The sequence below is a fragment of the Vicia villosa genome, unplaced genomic scaffold (assembly GCF_029867415.1).
Source record: "Vicia villosa cultivar HV-30 ecotype Madison, WI unplaced genomic scaffold, Vvil1.0 ctg.001126F_1_1, whole genome shotgun sequence".
NCBI classification, from domain to species: Eukaryota; Viridiplantae; Streptophyta; class Magnoliopsida; order Fabales; family Fabaceae; genus Vicia; species Vicia villosa.
In genome coordinates, this window is record NW_026705493.1 from 455,014 (window position 1) to 479,854 (window position 24,841).

The 24,841-nt window shown below is 34.1% G+C and overlaps 2 pseudogenes; both read left to right on the forward strand.

The window, feature by feature from the left end:
* The window catches only part of LOC131633473 (protein NRT1/ PTR FAMILY 4.1-like), a 29,885-nt pseudogene extending 19,479 nt beyond the window's left edge, over positions 1 to 10,406 (forward strand).
* Positions 10,407 to 10,548: 142 nt separating this feature from the next.
* LOC131633474 (protein NRT1/ PTR FAMILY 4.2-like) lies at positions 10,549 to 12,848 on the forward strand (annotated as a pseudogene).
* The last annotated feature ends 11,993 nt before the right edge of the window (positions 12,849 to 24,841 follow it).

The window sequence follows — 24,841 nt, forward strand, 5'->3', positions numbered from 1 at the left end:
CCTTTCTCAAAGCAGACGGACTCAAATATCTCTTTATCCAAAGGCTTGTCCTTCAGTACAAAACCCAACTGGCGCAGTGCGAGCTTCGGATTATAATTGATAACTCCTTTCGTCCCTATGAGAGGAACATTGCCAAAACTGCCACATCTGGTTATAACTTGCTCAATGTCTGTTCGGAGGTGATACCAAACAATATCATTTGCAGTAAGTCCCATAATCCTTTGGGGCCACTTCTGTGAATCTCTTGTGGTGACAAACGCTCCGCTTTTTGGCAAATGGGAAGAAAACCATTCGTACAGTATTGGTAAACAACCCCCAACTGATCCTTTTTTCCCATACCTAGAATGGATGGCATAATAAGTGTCAGCCAACAGAGTGGGTACAGGATTTTGATCCATAAAGAGACAAATGGCGGTGAGATCAACAAAATTTGGAATATGCGGGAACATCACTAATCCATAGATCATGACGGCCAGGAGAGCATTGAATTCTTTCCACTTTTCCTTATCAGCAAGGGCTTCAGCTTCCCTCATCAGAAATTTCACATAGAATCCATGGGTCCCACCATTAGGCTTCTAGTTATCCTTAACGTCTTTCATGCTCAAATAAAGAGCATCAGCAATGCGATCCATTTTGGGCTTCTCAGGTGCACACACAAAAGGAACCTTATGTTGAACTTTGATTTGAAGAATATGTGCATACTCCTCGAGGGTAGGGGCTAATTGGTAATCTTGAAATGTAAAGCAGCGCAGCTCAGAATCATAAAACTGAAGAAGGGTGTAGAGACCCCACTCATCAATACGAGTAGTTAACATAAGCAGAATGTGGCCATAAGTCTTTCTGAATTCATCTAGATTTTGCCCAGTAACTCGGGTGCTCAATCGAACCAAAGGTGTTACATCCTCAAAGTAGAAACTGCAAGAGAAGGTATGCTCCGTAGCCTTTTTGTTGACGGTCACACTGTTAGCCATTCTTGATGAGAGGTGTTGACTTTGGATACCCTGAAAAAATGGCATGCATATGAATATTAATCTCTTTTCTTTTTTCTCTTTTTCTTTTTTTTTCTCTTTTTTTTTCTTTTTCTTTTTCTTCTTTTTTTTTTTGAAATTAAACATGCTATGATGAGTATGATGCAATGAGAGGTCCTCCCCATATAAGAGAGGTGTATGTTGCTTCTGAACAAGATCGGATGTTGCAGGATCAAAAGTCCGGCATAGATACCACAAACCCATAAGAACCATAGTCACCAACAGAATAGAACAGTCACCAATGGTACCTGTCATGAATATCCCACCCCACTCATAGGTGAATCTAGGTCAAGGTATGTCAAAAGGTCTCCAGCGTTAACAACTCTCTTGAAACACCATCATTGTTGCAAATACATGCCAACAACGGTATCCCATTCGAGTCTCGGCTAGTCGTGGGTCTTATGATCGCAATCAACAGAACCTGACGTTCTGTTGGCGTCATGACTATCCATTCTATCCTAGGTATCCTATGTGTCAACTCTGGCATGGGTATTGGGCCTTTTACCTCATAAAACATCCCACCCAACCTGCAAAACAAAGCAGAAAAATATGTGGTCCCCACGGGGACCCATAATATAGTCCAGATGCATGATATGCAAGCGGAAAATAAACATGATGTGCAAGCATATATACAACATGAAAACATATAAGCAAACAAACAAAGAAACACCCAATAAACAAACAAACAAAGGCTAGGATCGACTCGCTAAGAACGGACCAGCACAGGTCTAGCAACGTCCCCAGCAGAGTCGCCAGCTGTCACTACCGCGAAAAATGGAATCAGAGTCGCCACCAATATATTTATCCCATAAGGGAAAGGAATATCAGAAACCTAACTCGGGATAAGAACAAGGTCTTTCGACCAGAGAACAGGGCACGGGAGTCGGTTACGCAAGGGGAAGGTGCTAGCACCCCTCACGCCCATCGTACTCGATGGTATCCACCTATGTTTGTTTCTATCTAAAGGGTGTATATCTATGTCTAAACCTAAATACGAATGCATGCAAAAGAAATACGGGGAAAAGAAGGAATTATTTACAAGTGTGTTCGCTTAGGCCCCGCGACCCAATGCCTACGTATCCTTTTCAGGAATCAGAACGACCGTAGTTCGGCTCCATAGTTTCCATTTGTTTTGTGTTTTTTAGTTGAACAGAGGTTAAGGTCACAATCCACGATGCTCGACCTTTGGAGACTTATACGCCTATTTTGGAAAGGACTTAAATTGTTCTTAAGAGAAGAGAAATTGGGTTTGTGTTTTTTATGTAACTACATGATGAACAAAACCCAATACAAGGTTTCGCACCACTTCATCACTTTGTTTTAATTCGAGCCTTTATTAAGTGTTTTAAGTATTTTTGGTTGGGTATTTTTTATGGGAATTTACTTTGCGATTAGAATCACATAAAATGTATAATGATCGAGAAGCAGATTAGGGAATGAATCCCACTCACTTCTATCCCATTATATAATGTTCAAGAAACAGATTAGGGAATGAATCCCACTCATTTCTATCCCATTAATTAATGTTTGAGAAACAGATTAGGGAATGAATCCCACTCATTTCTCTCCCATTAAATAGTGACCGAGAAACAGATTAGGAAATGAATCCCACTCATTTCTATGCCACTAAGTGATTGAGAAACAGATTAGGGAATGAATCCCACTCATTTCTCTATCACTTTCTTAATGTGATTCGCGTCTTTATTTATTAGTGTTTTAATGTTGAAAAAGAAAAAGAATGAACAAAAGGGAACTAACCTATTCTCTAATCTAAGTTATTCTATTCTACAAGTGACCCTAAGGTCAAGGATAAGGGATTTCTACCTATGTTATCATGCATAGATTACAACCTAAGTTGTTCTATGTGACTAATCTTAATGAAGATTGAAGTCACCGCCCTAAGGGAACATGGTAAGCATATAGTGAGAGATAAGAAAAGCAACAAGCAAGGTAGGTGACTTAATGAAGTCCCTAACCAATTCTACTCCTAAGAGAGACTACACACGATGAATCCCAAGAGAAAACAATCCACAAAAGGTGGAGGAAGAACAAACAATCGTCGCCTCTTAAACTAACAACAATCAAAGTGTAAAAGAAGAGGCAAAGCATGAGAAAGAGGGAAGAAAGCCCTAGGGCAGTAGCAAACCAAGGAAATTAGTGTCCTAAATCAAACACAAAAGCATCATGGCATCACACGAAAATATTCACAAGAAATTACCAAAGTATCGCATGAATCGTTACTTAACAATTAGTGAACAAACATCAATTAATCAAAACAAAAAGCGAATGAAAACATGAACTAAATTTGAGGTCAGTAGCATATTATATCATTTAGGTCTAAGGCTTTGTACCAATCTATGTTAGTCAATTAGCTTGAAACAACACAAAGTTTTAACAAAACTAGGTCAAAACTAGTTAGTAGGATTCAAATTAGGAGTGAAGTTAGAAAGATGTAATCAAATGGTAGAAGTCAGTAGCTAATGACCTCTAATAGGTATCTAAACAATCATGGAATCAATTCATGAAGTCTCATACAAAATTATAGGTCATTTGGACAAGTTACGATACAATCGTTAATCAAAAGCAAGTTATTTACATGTAAGAAAGGAAAATTCAATTAAAATAAGAAAAAAACAATTTAAAAATCTAATTCCAGGTCTTAGGTCCTCTAAACATCCCTAATTATATGTACAAAAAGTATCTAAGGCCATTTCATAAATTCAAAGCAAATTATAGGTCAAATTCACATGGTTATCCGTTTAGAAACGCACATAAATCGGGTATAGAAAACCTAATGAAAACCTAACCAAAACATGGAATTGGACTTTCATTTTTTACACACAATATGGTATATGAATCTACTGATATCACAAAAAAATGGCAATTAAATTCTATTCCTAAAGCATTTAACCAAATTAATTTGCAAAACATATCAAACTTAAAAAGAAAATGAACATGTTGAAGGAAAAGATTTTTTCAAAAATAGAAGAACAAAATCTAAAAATATAAAAAAAATACCAAAATTATCTACATACATTGAACTATCTAAAACATATGTTTATTGATTTTTATTCCATAAGAAAAATGATTTACCAATCGAAAACTAGAGGGAAAACAAGTTTAAACAAAAAATGCAACTCTGCCTAGCCAGGGGGTGTAGTAGAAAAAGAGACTGAACTGAAATCTATTTATATGGCGCTAAGGCCCAGGCAAGAGGGGGGGTGCAGAAAGCAGGTATATGCTAGGCCCAATGCAGCCTGAATTCGTGGCCCAAATTCACTACAAAATTCACTTATCCATTTTTATTTTCACTTTATCATTCCAATCTTATTCAGCATGTGTTATCATCGGTTTATTATATGGTTTTTTTATGTGAAAAATGCATGTAACAAATATCAATGGGTCAAGGATTTTTAAGTAGCTAAAAGACAAAATAATTCAAAGCCAATAGCAAGCTGACATATAACCACGCCAATCATATGAGCAAAACAAAAGATCAAAAGTTGGGGAAAGGAGAACCAATCCCGCAGTGACACGTATGCAAAACGGAGGTGGACACAATGAACATACAGGCGCCGGAGATACCTTCTCCGGTTGTCTCTTCCGGCGAAGCTCCGCCGTAGCCATGACCCAACGCGCCCAGAAAGACGCGAATCAGACCTCGTTCCACTCGGATTCGCGCGTAGACTTCAAATATGGCCTCAGTTTTCCCTAATTCTATCTCTAACTTCTGAACCGAGACACATCTTTAAAACCCTAAGATTCAAGATTTCCCCTAAAACACACAAAATTGGTGCCAACGCAAACCTCATGCTACAAGGAATTCGAATACGCCATTCATACATTCAAATAAGCATCATATCACAGAAATCGAAATCAAACTTCAAGATCCAAAAATTCACATAGAATGCAACACATACTTGAAGACATGGTGGTTCTAGTTGTCCTAACCCATTCCCTGATGACGGGTTCCAGGCCTATACATGCTTCTAATGCAATGGAAAGAGAGCTTACTTGTTTAATCTTGATCAAGATTTGAAGAAGAATTCTACAGCCGCGTTCCAATCCTTGCTCCTTGAGAATGATGATGATGATTTGCAGTGGAGAATGAGTGTACACTTGAGAAGTGAACTCAATACTTGCAGCTTAAATGATGAGGATAACTTGCTTCTCTTGAAAGTGATGATCACAAAATGATTATGGAGATGATTGATGAAGATGATGGTGATGCTTTGGAGCTTATATCAAGTTTCGATTGAAGCCATAATAGTGATGAAGATGATGATTGTGTGAGAATGAAGATGAAGGTAGATGAGTTTGTTACAAAATTGTAACAAACTTTGTAGAGAGAGAAAGAGAGTGATGAGAGAAAAATGAGAGCTTTCTTTTTTTGAAAAAAACGAAAATGAATCCCCCTTTTTATTTGTGAAGATGAACTTTGTTTTATATGTGAGTGTATGGTTGTATGGTGTGGACGATGTAGCGTAGCTTTTTTCTTCAACACTTAGTGAACAAGTAATGTGTATTTGTGGGATGTTCTTTGCATGCCTTTCACGTTGCAGCATAATGCATGGTTGTTTCGAGTAAAAACTGATGGTGGACACTACATACTACACGCATGCATGCTGCAAGAGAGATGCTTGGCCTGATACACTCTCAACACAAGTTACCCGTGGTGCCAACATTATGAGTTTATATCTCTAGCCATGAGTCACCATTGGCTTCAAACTTATGATCAATATAAAGAGGGTATGGAACTGAGAAAATTAGATGTTGAAAGTGTCTTGAGAAAACACTTATGAGTGTGAGAAAAATAGCTATGAACTCATGGTGTCATCACAACCAAGGTCCTGCGCGCGTGCCCAGGGGTTATGATCGCGCCCTTGTCAACATGTGACTTGGCTAGGGTGCTACTTTAGTGACTTGTATCTGGCTCCACACATACCCAAATTCCATGATTTTTGTCTCGTTGGGTAGAGGACATAGGCTATAACATGTTCACACTAGAAGTAGCCCAAAAGGATCCCCACGCTTCTCTAAAATTTGCTTTAGATTTGGCATGCCACATGTTTGACAAAATGCCTCGCATGTGCCTTATATTCTTGCCCTGCCGCCTGTCACGAAATAACTTTGCGAGACCACCACTTTGAATCCTCCTAATTCATTCGTTACACTTCCAATTCCCATGGTTCTTGGCTCATTGGGTAGAGTGCGTGGAGGAGAGTATTTTGATTTTAAGCTTGAGTCAAATGGATATTTGTAGCTCCTTATAATCAAGTTCAAAAATGGCACGCCACGTGCTTGTGAAAATGCTTCCCGTGACTTAGAGATCTTGCCCAGCCCCATGACTTGCACAAATGAATTTCTTCAATCTTCAAACCTCTATAACTCTTGATCTAAACTTCAAATGGAAAAACTTCCAACTATAAATTTGTAGAGGTCTGTGATTTAAACACTTTGATGTTGACCTTGTCTTGAAATGAAGACTTTTACCACATGTAAATTGGTCCTGAAGTCAGCCTTATAACCATTTTTCAAACCTCAAATATTTTTCTAAGTGTTTTTTTTTCTATTTTTGGCAACTTCACATTTCAACTACCATTCCCAAAATGGAAATTTTGAATGTTTCTTGATTTTATTTATTTATTTTGACTTTCTTTGATCGATTTTCCACCAAAAGTCAACATTTGACAGTTGACTTTGACTTTGACCAAAAAGTCAACATTTTCTGATTTTTTTTTCTGATTTCAGATGAATTTCCCGATTAATCCACTTCGGAACCAATTCTCAATCAACTTCCAACCAAATAAACTCCAGTGAATGATATTTCTTCAAGACAGCCATATTTCACGTCTCAGACATCTCCTGATTAAATCCTGACCAGAAAGTCAACAAGGTTGAATTTGGTCAAAAACCCTAATCTGAAAGCCCTGATGAATATGAGATTTGTATCTTTTAACTTGAGCTTTGATTTGGAGAGAATAAAACCCTGATTTTAGGAGTAAGCTGATGGAAATGATCCTCTATAATCAGACTTCAGATCCTTTCTTCTGAACCAAGAGATTTTCTTAATAAGAGCTCTTTTTTGTCACTTTTCTTGAACAGTAACTGTGATATGGATGAATGTAATGGATGAATGGCCTATATGAGATATGCACATGAATGTAATGTGAAGGCCAAATGGGGGATAAATAAGTGGGCAAATTTTGGGGTGCAACACATTAGCCAAATTTTTACATTGTATTAACCAAGTTTGGTGATTGCAAAAAATTATTTTTAATACCCGAATGTTGCATTAACCAACTTCATCATTGCATTAACCATGTTTTTATACTGCATTGACCATATTTAGTGACTAATGTAAAATACAATTCATGAATAGTAACGTGAAAAGTTCCGTCCATATATAAATAGTAGTCGTCCATACATGAATAGTGTTGTTCATACATACGGTGTAGGTGTATCAAGTATAACTTGGTGTAAGAATATATTTATGCATTTTTATTCATTCAAGTAATTCATTTTTTATTTTAATATTAAGTTCTCTATTTATATAGTTTTATCTCATTTTTATATTTTTCAATAAAAGTAGCGATCTAATATATTTTAAATGCTATGATAAATGATATCATATTCATCTAGATGAATTAATTATATATACATTATCAACTACTTATACAATTAAAATTACAAATTAAATCTTTATGGTTTTTTTAATAAATTTCATGGATATTTATTTTTTAAATTAATTAGAATGTATGTCAAAGTATTTTAATATTTTTAATAATTAAAAAGATATAACATAATTTAATAGAAACTTAGTTATGTTCAAATTATTGATTATTAATTTATAGTTAATTTTTTCAAAATGTATTTTTTAAATAGTACACATATTTAATTAATTATTCTTTCAATATATATATATATATATATATATATATATATATATATATATATATATATATATATATTTAAGTTTTTAATATTAAAATTAATGATTGTTAACTTATATCCTTCGTTTTTATATAGTGATACTTATTCTTATTTTTTGTTGCATTTTTTTTTGTCGCATATTGATTCCAAAAATCCATTTACAACAAACTTAGCATTGTAATAAAAAAATGCTTCATTTGTAAAAAAAATAATATTTATTTAATGGGAAAGGTCCAAAAATAGACCCTATTCAGTTTTAGTAAAATAAAACATCACATTCCTGTAAAAAAATAAAATAAAATATTACATTTTTATTTTACAAAGTCTACTATTTTACTAATATTTACTAATATTGATGGAATCCTATATTTTATATCAAATTTTTATTTAATAATATCTCATCTTGTAGATAGTTGTAAAAATACTTATTTTTGAAATTTTTAGTTAAATATTATTTTAGTAAAAAGTTCCTCACAAATTCAATCAAGATATATATTAAATTAATTAATATATTAAATATCACAATAAAGTAAATATATGATTATGACATGATACATATTAATAAATCTAATGGCCATTTCTATGTGTGCAGTTGTAGAGATTATGCAGAGTTTGATCATCTCATGCAATGGAGTTACCTTAGTTGATTACTTTTTCAAGTCAATGCATTATTCAGTTTCTGAATCTTCAGTTATGGTTACCAACTTCTTGGGAACAGCTTTTCTGCTCAGCATTATTTGGGGATTTATCAATGACTCTTACATAACAAGATTCACTGTATTTGTATTTTCTAGTGGCTTAGAACTTATGGTATGAAAATCTCATTTCTCTTTTTTTTTTATAATTATTTTTTTTATATATCAATTTTTATATAAAGTATTAATATTTTAATCAATTCAAATTAAAATCATAAATTGATTTTTTAAAATTGAGCATAAAAAGAATATTATTAAATGTGTTTGCATTCCCTTCGATAATTAAATTATAAATTGAATTTAAAAATCGAACTATAATGCCTATATATATTTTAATACTTTTCTATTATTTTATTAGTACGGCATATTAGATTACACTATTTTATTATTGTTTAATTTCTAATTTTATCTTTGTTACTTATTAGTTTAATTTAATATATTTAAGCTTAATTTATATTTTTTTAAAGTATCTTGTAATATTAAGTTTTATTTTATTGTGCCTTTATAACATCAATATTAATAAAAAATGATAATTTATAAATTAAGTTGGATCTAATTTTTTAAATTACTCATTCAAAATTAAATTGAACTGCTAGTCTATGTTTAGATGTTGTGTTGTTCGATGTTGTCTGTTATTTTTTCGGGGTTAGTTTTAGATTGGAGTTTTACCGTGTTGTAGTCTTCTAAGTACGTCTTGTACTTGAAGCATCTTTTGTTAGTAATAAATTTTTAGTTTCTTCAAAAAAGAAAATTAAATCGATCTGCAAATAATTTTATCATTTCATCCGAATATATTTTTACCTCAAAATTTATCCAAACCTCACCATGCACACTTCTAATATACCCTATATTTTGTTTTCTTTAAAATTCAGGGACTACTCATGTTAACATACCAAGCACAAAATCCTAATTTGCAGCCACAAGAGAATAAAATACCATCATACATTCAAGCTCTTTACCTTTATATTGGACTTTATTGTACAGCCATGGGAATTGGGGGAGCCAGGTCTACCTTGGCTGCACATGGGGCTGATCAACTTGATCAAACTAACAAGAGTCTCATTTCCTCTTACTTCAGTTGGTATTTTTTTAGTTTATGTACTGGAGGTCTTCTGGCAACAAGTGTTATCGTTTCAATTGAACAAAAATATGGATGGAGTACAAGTTTTATGATAATGGTTTTTGTTTCAAGTTTAGCATTATGCACTTTTGTGTCTGGTTTTTCATTATATAGATATAAACGCCCTGCTGGAAGTCCTGTGAATCGGATCATTCAGGTACTTGCTGCTTCAATAAGAAATACAAAGGTGCCAACTACTGAATGTTTGAATCATGATGTCACAGAACAATTACTTCCTCAAGAGAAATTTCATGATAAATTCAAGTAAGCTCTTTATCATCTTACTGATTATAAAATTGAAATATAACTTAGTGTCTGGTTGGTTTATTTTTTTCATAGATTAGATATTTAAATAAATGGTATTTTAAAATATGAATAAATAGATATTAAGAATCACAAAATAAATAAAATGTTGTTACTTTTTTCCAGGTTTTTAAACAAAGCGTTGATGGATCAAAACATTGGCGTTGCTCAAGTTAAGGAAACAAAAACCTTTATAGGACTTCTCTTAATTTTTCTCACAACAATCATGGTGAATTGTAGTCTGGAATATATTTTACTAATATTGATGGAATATATTTTATATCAAATTTTTATTTAATCATATCTCACCTTGTAGATAGTTGTTAAAATACTTATTATATTTCTATAAAAGGTTATAACTTTATTTAAAAATTATTTTAGAAAAGTTCCTCACAAATTCAGCCATAATATATATCAAGCTAACTTTTTGTGAAGCACATGAATCTTTGTGAGTGCAGTTGTAGAGATTATGCAGAGTTTGATCATCTCATGCAATGGAGTTACCTTAGTTGATTACTTTTTGAAGTCAATGCATTATTCAGTTTCTGAATCTTCAGTTATGGTTACCAACTTCTTGGGAACAGCTTTTCTGCTCAGCATTATTTGGGGATTTATCAGTGACTCTTACATAACAAGATTCACTGTATTTGTATTTTCTAGTGGCTTAGAACTTATGGTACGAAAATCTCATTTTCTCTCTTTTTATTTTTATTTTTTATATATCAATTTTTATATAAAATATTAATTTAAAAGTTGAATATAATAGAAAAAATTATTAAATATGTTTGCATTCTAGTTGTGAGTAATTAATCATTCTAATTGGGAACTTTTATGAGTCTAGCCCCTCATCTTGTAATCTTGCTTGGATCTTTTTGATCCTTATTAATATATTTCTTGATTACAAAAAAAAAATGTTTGCATTTTTTCCGTAATTAAATTATAAATTGAATTTCAAAATCGAACTATAATGCCGATATATATTTTAATACTTTTCTATTATTTTATTAGTACGGCATATTAGATTACACTATTTTATTATTGTTTAATTCTTAATTTTATCTATGCTACTTATTAGTTTAATTTAATATATTTAAGCTTAATTTATATCTTATAAATTATTTTGTAATATTAAATTTTATTTTATTTTGCCTTTATAACATCAGTATTAATAAAAAATCATAATTTATAATTTAAATTGGATCTAATTTTTTAAATTAGTCATTCAAAATTAAATCAAACAAAGGCAAATAAATTTATCATTCGATTCAAATATTTTTTTACCTCAAAATTTATCCAAACCTCACCATGCACACTTCTAATATACCCTATATTTTTTTCTTTAAAATTCAGGGACTACTCATGTTAACATACCAAGCACAAAACTCTAATTTGCAGCCACAAGAGAATAAAACACCATCATACATTCAAGCTATTTACCTTTATATTGGACTTTATTGTACAGCCATGGGAATTGGGGGAGCCAGGTCTACCTTGGCTGCACATGGGGCTGATCAACTTGATCAAACCAACAAGAGTCTCATTTCCTCTTACTTCAGTTGATATTTTTTTAGTTTATGCGCAGGAGGTCTTTTGGCAACAAGTGTTATGGTTTCAATTGAACAAAAATATGGATGGAGTACAACTTTTATGATAATGCTTTTTGTTTCAAGTTTAGCATTATGCACTTTTGTGTCTGGTTTTTCATTATATAGATATAAATACCCTGGTGGAAGTCCTGTGAATCGGATCATTCAGGTACTTGCTGCTTCAATAAGAAATACAAAGGTGCAAACTATTGAAAGTTTGAATCATGACGTCACAGAACAATTACTTCCTCAAGAGAAATCTCATGATAAATTCAAGTAAGCTTTTTATCATCTTATTAATTACAAAATTGAAATATAACTTAGTGTCTGGTTGGTTAATTTTTTTCATGGATTAGATATTTAAATAAATAGTATTTTAAAATATGAATAAATAGATATTAAGAATCAAAAAATGAATAAAATGTTGAAACTTTTTTCTAGGTTTTTAAACAAAGCGTTGGTGGATCAAAACATTGGTGTTGCTCAAGTTACGGAAACAAAAACCTTCCTAGGACTTCTCTCAATTTTTCTCACAACAATCATGGTGAATTGTAGTGTGGCGCAAAGCTTAACATTCACAGTACAACAAGGGAATCTTATGAATAGAAAGATATACAGTTTCATAATCCCTACACAATCTCTAGCAATTATTCCAATCATAATATCGCTAACATTCATAATCGTATTTGAACAATTCAAACACATGAACAAAAGTAAAGGCATAACTACCAACAATATATTTTACCAGCCACTTTTTAGGATGGGAATAGGATTGGCATTGGTATCAATATCAATGTTTGTGGCTTCAATCATGGAATCTAAAAGGCTCGAAGCTTTCAAGAATGAGAATACACTTTCTGTCTTTTGGTTAATGTTCCAATATGTTTTATTAGGGTTCTCTGAAACACTTACAACGGGAGGAATGCTTGAATTTTTCTACTCAGAAGCACCTGAAAGTATGAGAAGTATTTGTACTTCATTGTCTTGGTGTTCAAGTTCTATAGGGATGTTTTTAAGCTCTGTGTTGGTGACTTTAAGTAATTCAATTAGTGGAAAATTTGGCAAGGAATGGTTTGGTGGAAAAGATTTAAATCATTCTAGGTTAGACTATTTTTATGCTCTTCTTGGTGTTATCAATTTTTTTAATTTTTCCCTTTATGTCTACTTTGCCAAAAGGTACTAAATCTCTTTGTTAATGTAAGTTAGGAATACAATAATATTTTAAGATCTGATAAACGACATGTAATATATTTGAAATTAAAATAAATAAATAAATAAATTGTTATTGTTAATTTCTATCAATTGGCTACTTATCTATTGTCCAATTAAATATTGTACCATTACATTACATTACATTTATTTATGTTTCATTGTCAAATAGTTGTCTGCAAAATCGATTCTCATTAAGTTAATTTTGAATGAGTCACACATATATATGTTTATACATACCATATGTTATTTAATTTTTTTATTTATATTTTAATGATATGAAGTTTTAGTGTGATAGGTCTTGGAAACTCACTAGGGTAAGGGAATATGTCAAAGTTCAATGGCCGTTGATAGAGGTACTTGAGATTACCTACCAAATAGATCTTCACATGGAAACATGAGTTGAACTCACACTCTTGAGAAGTATAAGTCATCTACTTAACAATTGAGTGAACCCCTTCAGTGCTATGTATTTGTTATAGGTAAAAAACAATTATTTATTAAGCGTTTGTTTGATTTCCATTGAGATTGAAAAAATCACGATGTACTTTAAATTTATCAAATTTGCCACAATTTTAAATATGAACTAACTCCTATAGATAGATTTCAAAGAAACTTTTCAAATCTTATTCAATTACTTTTTCTAATTGATAAAAGTGCAGAATAAAAACAGAGAAGGAAAAGGAAAATGAAGAAGAGCTGCTCATTGACCTTGCATAGGATTTTAATTATGACAAATACATAAAAAAAAAAAAAATACAACATACTACAATGAAAAAAACATTTTACCTCAGTTGAAAATAAGCTTTTACCTTGGTTTCAAAGGCGAGGTAACGTTAAGCGTCGTTAAAAGTTTTCACTCTAATCCTCGGCTGTTAAATAAATGAGGCAAAAGTGTATTGCACATGAGTTAGAACTCCAAAAATTATAATTTCGTATTTTGTAGAAAAATATACAACTTTACATATCAGTTATAGAAATTAACGAGGTAAAATGTTATATATATATATATATATATATATATATATATATATATATATATATATATATATATATATATATATATATATATATATATATATATATATATATATATATATATATATAATTTCTTATAAATATTCATATATATTAAATTTTCATTGGAATACAAATTAATTTTAATAATTTTGAAGAACTTTGAAACATCTTCATCATTATTCTTGTGAATTTTGGGGAATATTTTTCATTCCTTCTAGTGGCGTATATTCTATGTGGCTTCTCATTCAATTGACTTGGATATAGAAAATTAAACAAATGTAGATAAAGAAACTAATTTATCATGTATAAAGGCAAGAGATTATGTAAAGAACACAAACCTTAAACCAATAACATTTTCTGCTCTTGCAATTCATCAGAAAGACTATTTTCAGACTCCTTTAAGTTTCGCTTTATTTTAATTTTAAATGTTTTCATTTACTAATGTTTGTGATTTATTGAGAGCATTTTATAATGAGAGATGAGAGGAACAAATATCAACCATTAGATTCATCAAGAGAGAGAAATTAATAGTCATATTAATGCATTAACATTCTCTCTCTTGATGAATCAAATGATTGTTATTTATTCCTCTCATCTCTTATTATAAAATGCTCTCACTTGATATGCTCCCTATATATATATATATATATATATATATATATATATATATATATATATATATATATATATATATATATATATATATATATTATGGAGTTTGTATTCTCAATGACTTGCGTGATAGTTTCACGTGCATCACTAATGTTACTTTTGGATTAATGTAATGAAAGTTTCAAGAGTATTGATCCACTACTAGAAAAAACCCCATTTGCTGCCCAGACTTAGCGTCGGCCACCGACTCTGACGCTGACTTTCAACCATAGCGTCGACCAAACCGACACTAATCTCAAGCTACAATGCAACCTATTACTTTCTTTAAATATTATATTTAATATTATTAATTAGATACGGATTTGTTGACGCTATAGGATGCCAAATTAATAAAAAATTTATTTCACTATTTAGACAAGGATCAACCGCCGCTAAATATGTATTAGGTCAATTTTTAAATAAATTTTGTATTTATTAAATGGTAGTGTCGATCTGATCAACACTAGATCTTAAATATTTGACTTACAATTTTCCCTCTCCTTATTAAAACAGGTAAAATGTCTGCAAATTTACTCTGTCGGTTTGAGCTCCACCGTGATAACAGATAAAACACAACTTTAGAAAATGGTGAAAAGAGAAATAATGTCTAAAACGATGAAGAGGTTTATATTTTATTCATTTACAAATTTTTAGCCCTAACATATTTTTCGAGTCATTAATTTAACTTTTTTTATTGGTCCATCTATATAAATAAAACCATGTATATTTACTAAGTTAATTGTTTAACTTTTTTTAACATGAATCCATGTAATTCAAGCAAGGTCAGAGTTGTTGGTCTACCAAATCTACACTAAAACAAGACACACACACACACACACACACACACACACACACACACACACACACACACACACACACACACACACACATATATATATATATATATATTCTACAGGTATTACATATATTTACATCATACTAAACCAAATTATACTCTACAAGTCACATGTTTTAAATGTATTTGTTTGTTGATCATATATTTTGTGAGGTAAGACTTCATTGATAAAGGGGTGTGTGAAGAATTGTTTCGACTCTTACAAGGTAAAAAATACTATATTACACTAATTACTATTAATTTCACTATCTTTTTCAATAAAAGATTCTAATGTGAAAGTCTTACATTTTTACCCATTGCCGCGGATAACAATTGCAGCGAAAAAGATAATTCTTCCAACCAAGATTTCATGTTCGACCTTTCTCATAAAAAGCGTCACTGATTACACAAGATAAATTATGCAATGTATGTGCCAGTCGTTGAATACAATTTGTGCATGTGTTTGTTTCCCATTTTCAAAGTGTAAAAATATTATTAACATGTTTAGACAACATACGTTTAATTTTATCTTAATTTTGTTTAATTCTACTAATATTGTCTAAATAGAGTTATTTTTATCAACATGTATAACAAAAACTTCATAAAAGACATATATGTGCTATTGAATTAGTGTCCTAAGGTCATGTACGAAGAAGATATGACTCATAACACAATTTTAAAGATGATACCATTTATCATCTTGATTTTATTTATAATAATTGTGTCTAACTAATATTATTTTTTTAAATGTGTCGTGCCATAAATTTGGCTGCCGCTAGGAAAATAGTGGCGGTTTAAAATTAAACGTCGTGTAAACCGTCCTTCTTAACATAGTTAATTGTGGCGTTTTTGGTTTGAAAATAATGGCAAAAGTGTTGATGTGTTGGGGAGGATCCCTCACAGTAATGGAATGGTAGGCACATCGCACGTTTGGACTGGGTTTAGTATAGGAAGTGTTAATGTGTTGGGGAGGATCCCTCACAGTAATCATTCCTGCCTTCAACAGATGTTGCAACGCCAGATCTAATGACATGTTAATTTTGGTGAATTGACACTTAGGTGTGTTTAGCTTGCGTCGTTGTTGTGGAAGTGGTGTAGAGATTCAGAGTATCCAGGGTTCGAGCTTCCCGAATGTATATCTGATAAGAATATTTCAGAATGTCCGGGGTTCGAGCTTCCGGAATGTATATCTGATTGGAATGTTTCAGAAGTTTGGGGGACAAGCTTTCAGAATGTTCATCTGATTGGTACTTTCAGAATGTCCGGGGTTCGAGCTTCCAGAATGTATGTCTGATTGGAATGTTTTAGAAGTCTGGGGGTCAAGCTTCCAGAATGTTCATCTGATTGGAACTTTCAGAATGTTCGGGGTTCGAGCTTCTGGAATGTATGTCTGATTGGAATGTTTCAAAAGTTTGGGGGTCAAGCTTCCAGAATGTTCATATGATTGGAACTTTCAGAATGTCCGGGGTTCGAGCTTTCGGAATGTATATCTGATTGGAATGTTTCAGAAGTCTGGGGGTCAAGCTTCCAGAATGTTTATCTGATTGGAACTTTGAGAATGTCCGGGGTTCGAGCTTCCGGAATGTATATCTGATAAGGTGTCTGTAGCAACCTGCCTTAAAAATTAAAGATTAGAGTCGCCACCTATTCTACCAAGGCGAATAGGAAACCTCGCGCAGTTGAGAGATCAGGGTAAGATACTATATTCAGGTCGAGGGAAGGTGTTAGGCACCCTAAACCCTTTCCTAAGGTTTGCATTATAATGATCAAGGTTTATGGCAAAAAAATAAAGGAAGGTAACAGACAGTTAATAGGGTTAAATGGCAAAGATTATCATAATTAAAGGTTTGTAATTCAAAGAAATGAAATCTGGACAAAATGAGATTTATGGGGGAGGGGACTCGCCTTGTTGCCAAGTGCCTACGTACCTCCTTATGGAGGATCAGAGTCTACGTAGTTCGGGGAAGGGTTGTACGCCATAGGATTTGAATTTGATCTGAGATGGTTGAAATTTTGCTTCAAGGCTTTTGAAATAGCCTATGATAAGTTAGGAATTTGAAAAGGTTTGTTTTGGAAGTGTTTTAGGCTTAGGGCGTACAACCCTGATTTTTAATTTGTACTATTAACCGCAATAATCGATTGATTCAATTACCATAGTTAACAGATTAATAGTTGTATCATTACCAATTTTAATCGATTGATTCAATTATCACTAATAATGAATTATAGTATTTTTTAATAATTTTTATGAATTAATTTGTATCGTTACCCCTCGTAATTGATTGATTCGATTAAAAAGAACAACGAATTGAAATGAGAGAAATAAAGGGGTTAATCATCACAACTAATAGGATAGTTGAAACCATTTAACCAAATAGAAATTAATTACATTTTAATTAAATAACATTTTAATTAAAATTTATTATTGACCATAGCGATTAATCGATTTAATCGAAACGAACATCAAATTATGATTTTAATATTTATATCATATATTAATTTTATTTATAAAAATAATTATTATATATATAACTAATTATATTAAAAAAGGATTTAATTAAAATAAATATATTAATTAAAATAATTTTAGTTATTAGGGATTATGATTCAATGAGGTTAGGGTAGGGGTACATGTTATGGCTATCAGATTAGGGACGTTAGATTAGGCTGAGTGGAGAATAAAGAGCTGGATCATGAGGGTTCACGGTAGAATCTATGGCAGGGGGCGCACTGAATCAAAGAGGGAAATCTAGGAAAAAATTATGTGGGAGTGAGGGCTCAAACCCACACCCTAGACTCAACCAACACAACTCTTGCCACCTCAACTATGACACGCACGCGTTAAGGAAACACTTTCAGAATAACATATATGATAACCAAAACAATAATTGGAAAACGCGCGCGAATTTTAAAAGAACCAATACGATGAAGCCACATACTCATCTTCCTCGCCTGGACCTACAACTTTCAGAATCAAATAGCTACGAAATAGCTATGGTTTTCGTTCGTAGCATACAAACATGTAAAATAGCGAATAGCACATACATCCATAAAAATAATTCGCGACCCCTCCACTCTCTTCGTCTGAATCTCACGAATATAAATATGCCTTTATTTCCCTCTAATTTAACCTATAACGCAAACCCCCAATTTCAACCCTAGAAAACCTTACTCGGTCGTTATTGGCAACACACAACCAGACCACGCAAACTTCAATTCAATCATCCAGCAACGTTCACAAACATCATATGAATTATAATATACAGTCAATTATAAATGAGAATGCATATATTGGCCAGATCGAAGAGATTTTCAGAGTGACTTACCTTGACAAATATGAGATAATTCTGGGGGTGCTGAAGCAGAGTAATGATCCCAATCGATTCAGAAACCTCCAAGGAACCTTTTGCAATCCTTAAAAGCTCGTGAGAGTCTCCAATTCTTCAAATCCGAATCTTGGTTTTGAGTGAATTTTTGAGTTCTTGAGCTTGTGCCTCTGATCCAGATTTTCAACCCTTATTCGTGTGGTTTGCTTTAGATACTTATAGGCAATGGATTAGGTCAATAAAATTGTCCAAAACCTCACTTGAATCCAATCTTGCAATTTTGAGAAATATGATTTAAAATTTGATTGGAAACTTTCTAATTTTGTCAAATTTTGTATCAATATCTTCTCAATCAATGTGCCACGAAATTATATTGCTAATATGTCATAAATGTGATTGGAATTGGCTCATGTGAATATTTTAACACAATATTTGATTTTTCCTTCAATTATATTATTTTAAATCATTTTTAAATGAAATAAAAATCATATAAAATCAAATAAAAGGTAAAATTCGTGGAACTTGGTTTGGATAACATAAGTGACTTGTGGACCAAGGTTGAATCATAAAAATATAGGCCCATTTGCAAAAAAACCCAATTTGAACCTCTTTTATTTCACTTTTTGCCTCCAAAATCACCCAATTTTAACCAAGCATATCTCACTCAATTTTAAGCTATGAAGGAGTTCTAGGACTTTTTGGACACCTCAAGAGGTCCTCTATAAGCCACCTTGGAACATATTTTCATTTGGAGCTTTTATCTTGATCGTATCCTCTTTGACAAAAAACTGCTTTTGAAGGATGCTTGAAAAGGACCTGTAATCTTTTGCATTATGCCTCTCAAATGAAGCATTTCTAGCCTTGGCTTGTGAGAGACAAAGTTGTAGAGAATCCAATTTCCTTCCAAATAGGCTTTGAGTGGGGAATTTTTGATGTTCCATGTGAAAGTTATGGTCAGTGAAAGTTGAGTTGACTTTCTCTTAGAGAAACCCTAATTTGAACCTTTTTGTATTTGTTCATCTCTGAGTTTCTACTGATAAATCATGATCAAATTTTGATCAAATGTTGGATATACACTTCTATACTTGATGTTTGATCAATGATCAGAGGTTTGGACCATGCTTTGATTGTGGTTGACTTTTAGGTTTAATTAGTCGACTGTGAATCTTGGAGTTTGTTTGAGCATGTAACTTTTGGTGTTGGGTTTTGATCTTTGCCATAGAGTTATCTTAGGTCATTATGAACCATAGAACTTTGATTGAGAACCTTATCTTATTGATCTTTTCAAGAGAGCCTCAAACCCTAGCCTCAGGAGACTCTTGACTTATGGAATGTTGTTTGGATAAAACCCTCATTTTAGATGGGATAAAGAAGGCAAATTTTGGGGTATGACAGCTGCCCCTGTTCAATCTTCTTAAACCGGAAGAATCGGATAGGCGTGCTTGCCTATCGCGGTCTGAAGGTGGAAGATTATTGAACACTGAAAATGCCCTAAAATTTGCTGGTACTGGGGAATGTAGAGTAGATGCGTTGCTGGAAGAACACACTGTGCTGTTCTGATACCTGCATGACGTGGCGAACTTGTTTCGAGAAGCCTGGAAAATAAATCCCTATTTGTGGAGAGGCATGACTCTGTATTACTGCCAAGGGACTAACGTGATATGACATAACTTATTGCGCTCGGGGACTAATGCAATAAGTCATGGTTGGGATTGAAATTAAAATTGAAATTGAAATGAGTCTTGGTACTAACGTACCAAAGAACTCGGTTCCATATCATCGCTAAAGGACTAACGTGATAAGACGTAACGCAAAGGTCACAATTTGGATTGAAATTGAAATTGAAATGAGTCTTGGTTACTAACGTACCAAAGAACTTGGTGCCATATCATCGCTAAAAGACTAACGTGATAAGACGTAACGCAAAGGTCACGATTTGGGTTGAAATTGAAATTGAAATTGAAATGAGTCTTGGTTACCTACGTACCAAAGAACTCGGTGCCATATCATCGCTAAAAGACTAACGTGATAAGACGTGACGCAAAGGTCGCGATTTGGGTTGAAATTGAAATTGAAATTGAAATGAGTCTTGGTTACCTACGTACCAAAGAACTCGGTGCCATATCATCGCTAAAAGCCTAACGTGATAAGACGTAACGCAAAGGTCACGATTTGGGTTGAAATTGAAATTGAAATTGAAATGAGTCTTGGTTACCTACGTACCAAATAACTCGGTGCCATATCATCGCTAAAAGCCTAACGTGATAAGACGTAACGCAAAGGTCACGATTTGGGTTGAAATTGAAATGGGATCTAAAAGGGTTTAGAAGAACCAAGTTGGGAAACAAGCTTTACCTGTAGAATGATGCCTTGCAAATGCGTATGCTTATGATTTGTTGTAAATGCATGAATGTTTATGCAAATGGCGCGTATGTGAGTGTATATGAATATGAATAAGTATGATGACTTCGATGTACTATCTTTTGTCACCCATTGGATTTGTTTAAAACCTTTCGAGCAGCTTTGCGGATCTTAACTCAAATCGTATGAGGTTAGTCTATTGGGATATTGCAGTGTTTTCGGAACTATCATATCAGCAGGCGTGTATTGACTGCCAGAGATGTCGTGGTCTCATCCCCTTTATTTTGTCTAATGATTTGTAAGTTTCTTGTTTTAAGTTCAAAGTTTAAAGTTTATGAGGAATAAATTATTCTTTGCACTTGGTATTGAAATGACGAAGGACACAGTGTAAAAGGGAAAAACTTTTATTGATTATTGCCTTGAATTGGCGAATGTGCAAAAAGTATGAAAGAAAGAAAAATGACAAATAGAAATGATATTAATACTGCTATCGCTCTTTTATTATCGAGGGCCCAGTAATCCTTTGACTTCAGAAGTTGGTGATTGCACGACTTTTTATCCTTTATGAATCGTCTTGGATCTGGTTTGGAATCTTGCCCCTGCTATGCGTAGTACTTCTTGACTGCATCTGAATTGATTGGATGCGACAACTCATCTCCATCCATGGTGGTGAGGACAAGTGCTCCTCTTGAGATTACTGTTTTGACGACATATGGACCTTCATAGTTAGGTGTCCATTTTCCTCGGGCATCGAGTCGGGGTAGTAAGATCTTCTTGAGGACGAGATCTCCTTCTTTGCAAGTTCGAGGACGGACCTTTTTATCGAACGCCTTTTTCATCCTTTTCTGATAGAGTTGTCCGTGACACAAAGCTGTCAGTCGCTTTTCTTCAATAAGATTCAGCTGATCAAAACGGGTTTTTACCCATTCCGATTCTTCTAACTTTGTATCAGCTAGGACTCTTAAAGAGGGAATCTCTACTTCGATGGGAAGAACTGCTTCCATACCATAGACCAAAGAGAAAGGGGTTGCCCCTGTGGATGTGCGCACTGAAGTTCTGTAACCGTGTAAGGCGAAGGGAAGCATTTCATGCCAATCCTTGTACGTCCTCACCATCTTTTGTATTATCTTTTTGATATTTTTGTTTGCGGCTTCAACAACGCCATTCATCTTAGGCCTATATGGTGAAGAATTATGGTGTTCAATTTTGAATTCTTCGCACAGCTCCTTCATCATATTATTGTTCAAGTTCGACCCATTGTCAGTGATGATTCTACTTGGAATCCCATATCGGCATATGAGGTTATGTTTGATGAACCGGGTAACCACTTGTCTTGTTACATTAGTGTAGGAAGCAGCCTCGACCCACTTGGTGAAATAGTCGATGGCAACCAATATGAATCGGTGTCCATTAGAGGCTTTGGGTTCGATCATTCCTACCATATCAATCCCCCACATTGCAAACGGCCATGGTGAACTTAGCACATTCAATGGATTTGGCGGTACGTGTACTTTGTCGGCGTATATTTGGCATTTATGACATGTCCTTGCATATTGGAAGCAATCAGCCTCCATTGTCAACCAGTAGTACCCTGCTCTTAATATCTTTCTTGCCATTGAATGTCCATTTGCATGAGTTCTAAAGGTTCCTTCATGGACCTCTTTGATGATCTCTTTAGCCTCATTCTTATCCACACATCTTAGTAACACCGAATCGTAGTTTCGCTTGTATAGGACATTACCATTTAGGAAGAACTTAGATGCCAACCTCCTTATTGTCTTCTTGTTAATTGTGGAGGTGTTCTCTGGGTATTCTTGTTTATCTAAGTATTTCCTAATATCATGGTACCAGGGCTTGTTATCGGGTTGCTCTTCGATCGTAAGGAAATAGGCTAGTTCGTCAAAGTGTCTGATCGTTATCCGAGGTTCGTGATTTGGCCAGGTTACTTTAAACATAGAGGAGAGTGTTGCCAACGCGTCGGCCATTTAATTTTCCTCCCTCGGGATGTGATTAAAAGTAATGGTCTCAAACTCAGCCATTAGTTCCAGTATGAGGTCTCGGTATGGGATTAGCTTTGCATCTCGCGTATCCCATTCTTTATTGACTTGGTGGATTACCAACGCTGAATCCCCATATACCTCGAGTAATTTAATCCATAGATCGATCGCAGCTTCTAACCCCAATATGCACGCTTCGTATTCTGCAATATTGTTGGTACAGTCGAAACATAATCTCGCAGTGAAGGGTATGTGACGATTGTCAGGAGATGTCAAGACAGCCCCTATGCCATGTCCTAGTGCGTTTGAGGCTCCATCGAACGTAAGGGTCCACACCAATCCTGGTTCGGGTCCTTCATCGGGTCCAGGTATTTCATAGTCTCTTACTAGCATAATGTCCTCATCAGGGAAGTCAAACTTCATAGACTGATATTCTTCGATGGGCAGATAAGCTAGATGTTCCGCCAGTACACTCCCTTTTATTGCTTTTTGAGTGACGTATTGAATGTCATATTCTGATAGTAGCATTTTCCATCTAGCGATTCTTCCTGTGAGAGCCTGTTTTTCGAACACATATTTCAGAGGATCCATCCTCGATATTAACCATGTGGAATGGTTCAGCATATATTGCCTTAGACGTTTGGAGGCCCATGCTAGGGCGCAACATGTCTTTTCCAACGGTGAATATCGAGATTCGCAATCGGTGAATTTCTTGCTGAGATAGTAAATAGCATGTTCTTTCCTGCCAGTTTCGTCTTGCTGCCCCAGTACGCATCCCATAGACCTTTCCAGGACGGTGAGGTACATGATCAAAGGTCTTCCTGATACGGGAGGCACGAGTATCGGTGGTTCTTGTAAATAACGCTTTATGGTTTCGAAAGCTGCTTGACAATCGTCGTTCCACTTGATTGGTTGATCTTTTCTTAGTAATTTGAATATGGGCTCACATGTAGCAGTTAAGTACGAGATGAACCTTGAGATGTAATTCAAACGACCTAAGAAACCACGGACCTCTTTTTCTGTTCTTGGAACGAGCATTTCTTGTATGGCCTTAACTTTGTCAGGATCTACCTCTATGCCTCGTTGGCTTACTATGAATCCTAACAGTTTTCCTCATCTCACACCAAACGTACACTTGTTCGGATTCAACCTTAACTTGAATTTCTTTAAGCGTTTGAATAACTTTTGCAAGTGCGTAATGTGTTCCTCTTCAGTACAGGACTTAACGATCATGTCGTCGACATATACTTTGACTTCCTTAGGGATAATATCATGGAACAACGTGACCATGGCTCGTTGATACGTTGCCCCAGCGTTTCGAAATCCAAAAGGCATCACCTTGTAACAGAAGGTACCCCAAGATGTCATGAAGGTGGTTTTCTCCATGTCTTCAGGAGCCATTTTGATTTGATTATACCCAGAGAACCCATCCATGAATGAAAACACTGAAGCTTGTGCGGTATTGTCCACTAGTATGTCTATGTGTGGTAATGGAAAGTCATCCTTTGGGCTTGCCTTATTCAGATCTCTGTAATCAACACACATGTGCACCTTTCCATCCTTCTTAGGAACTAGCACTATATTGGCGATCCATGGTGGATATTCAACTACGGCAAGGAAACCTACGTCAAACTGCTTGAGTACCTCTTCTCGGATTTTATTATCCATGTCGGGTCGAACTCTTCTGCGCTTCTGTCTGACAGGTGTACAACCCTCTTTAAGCGGTAGCCTATGTACGACAATGTCTGTATCCAAGCCAGGCATGTCGCGGTATGAC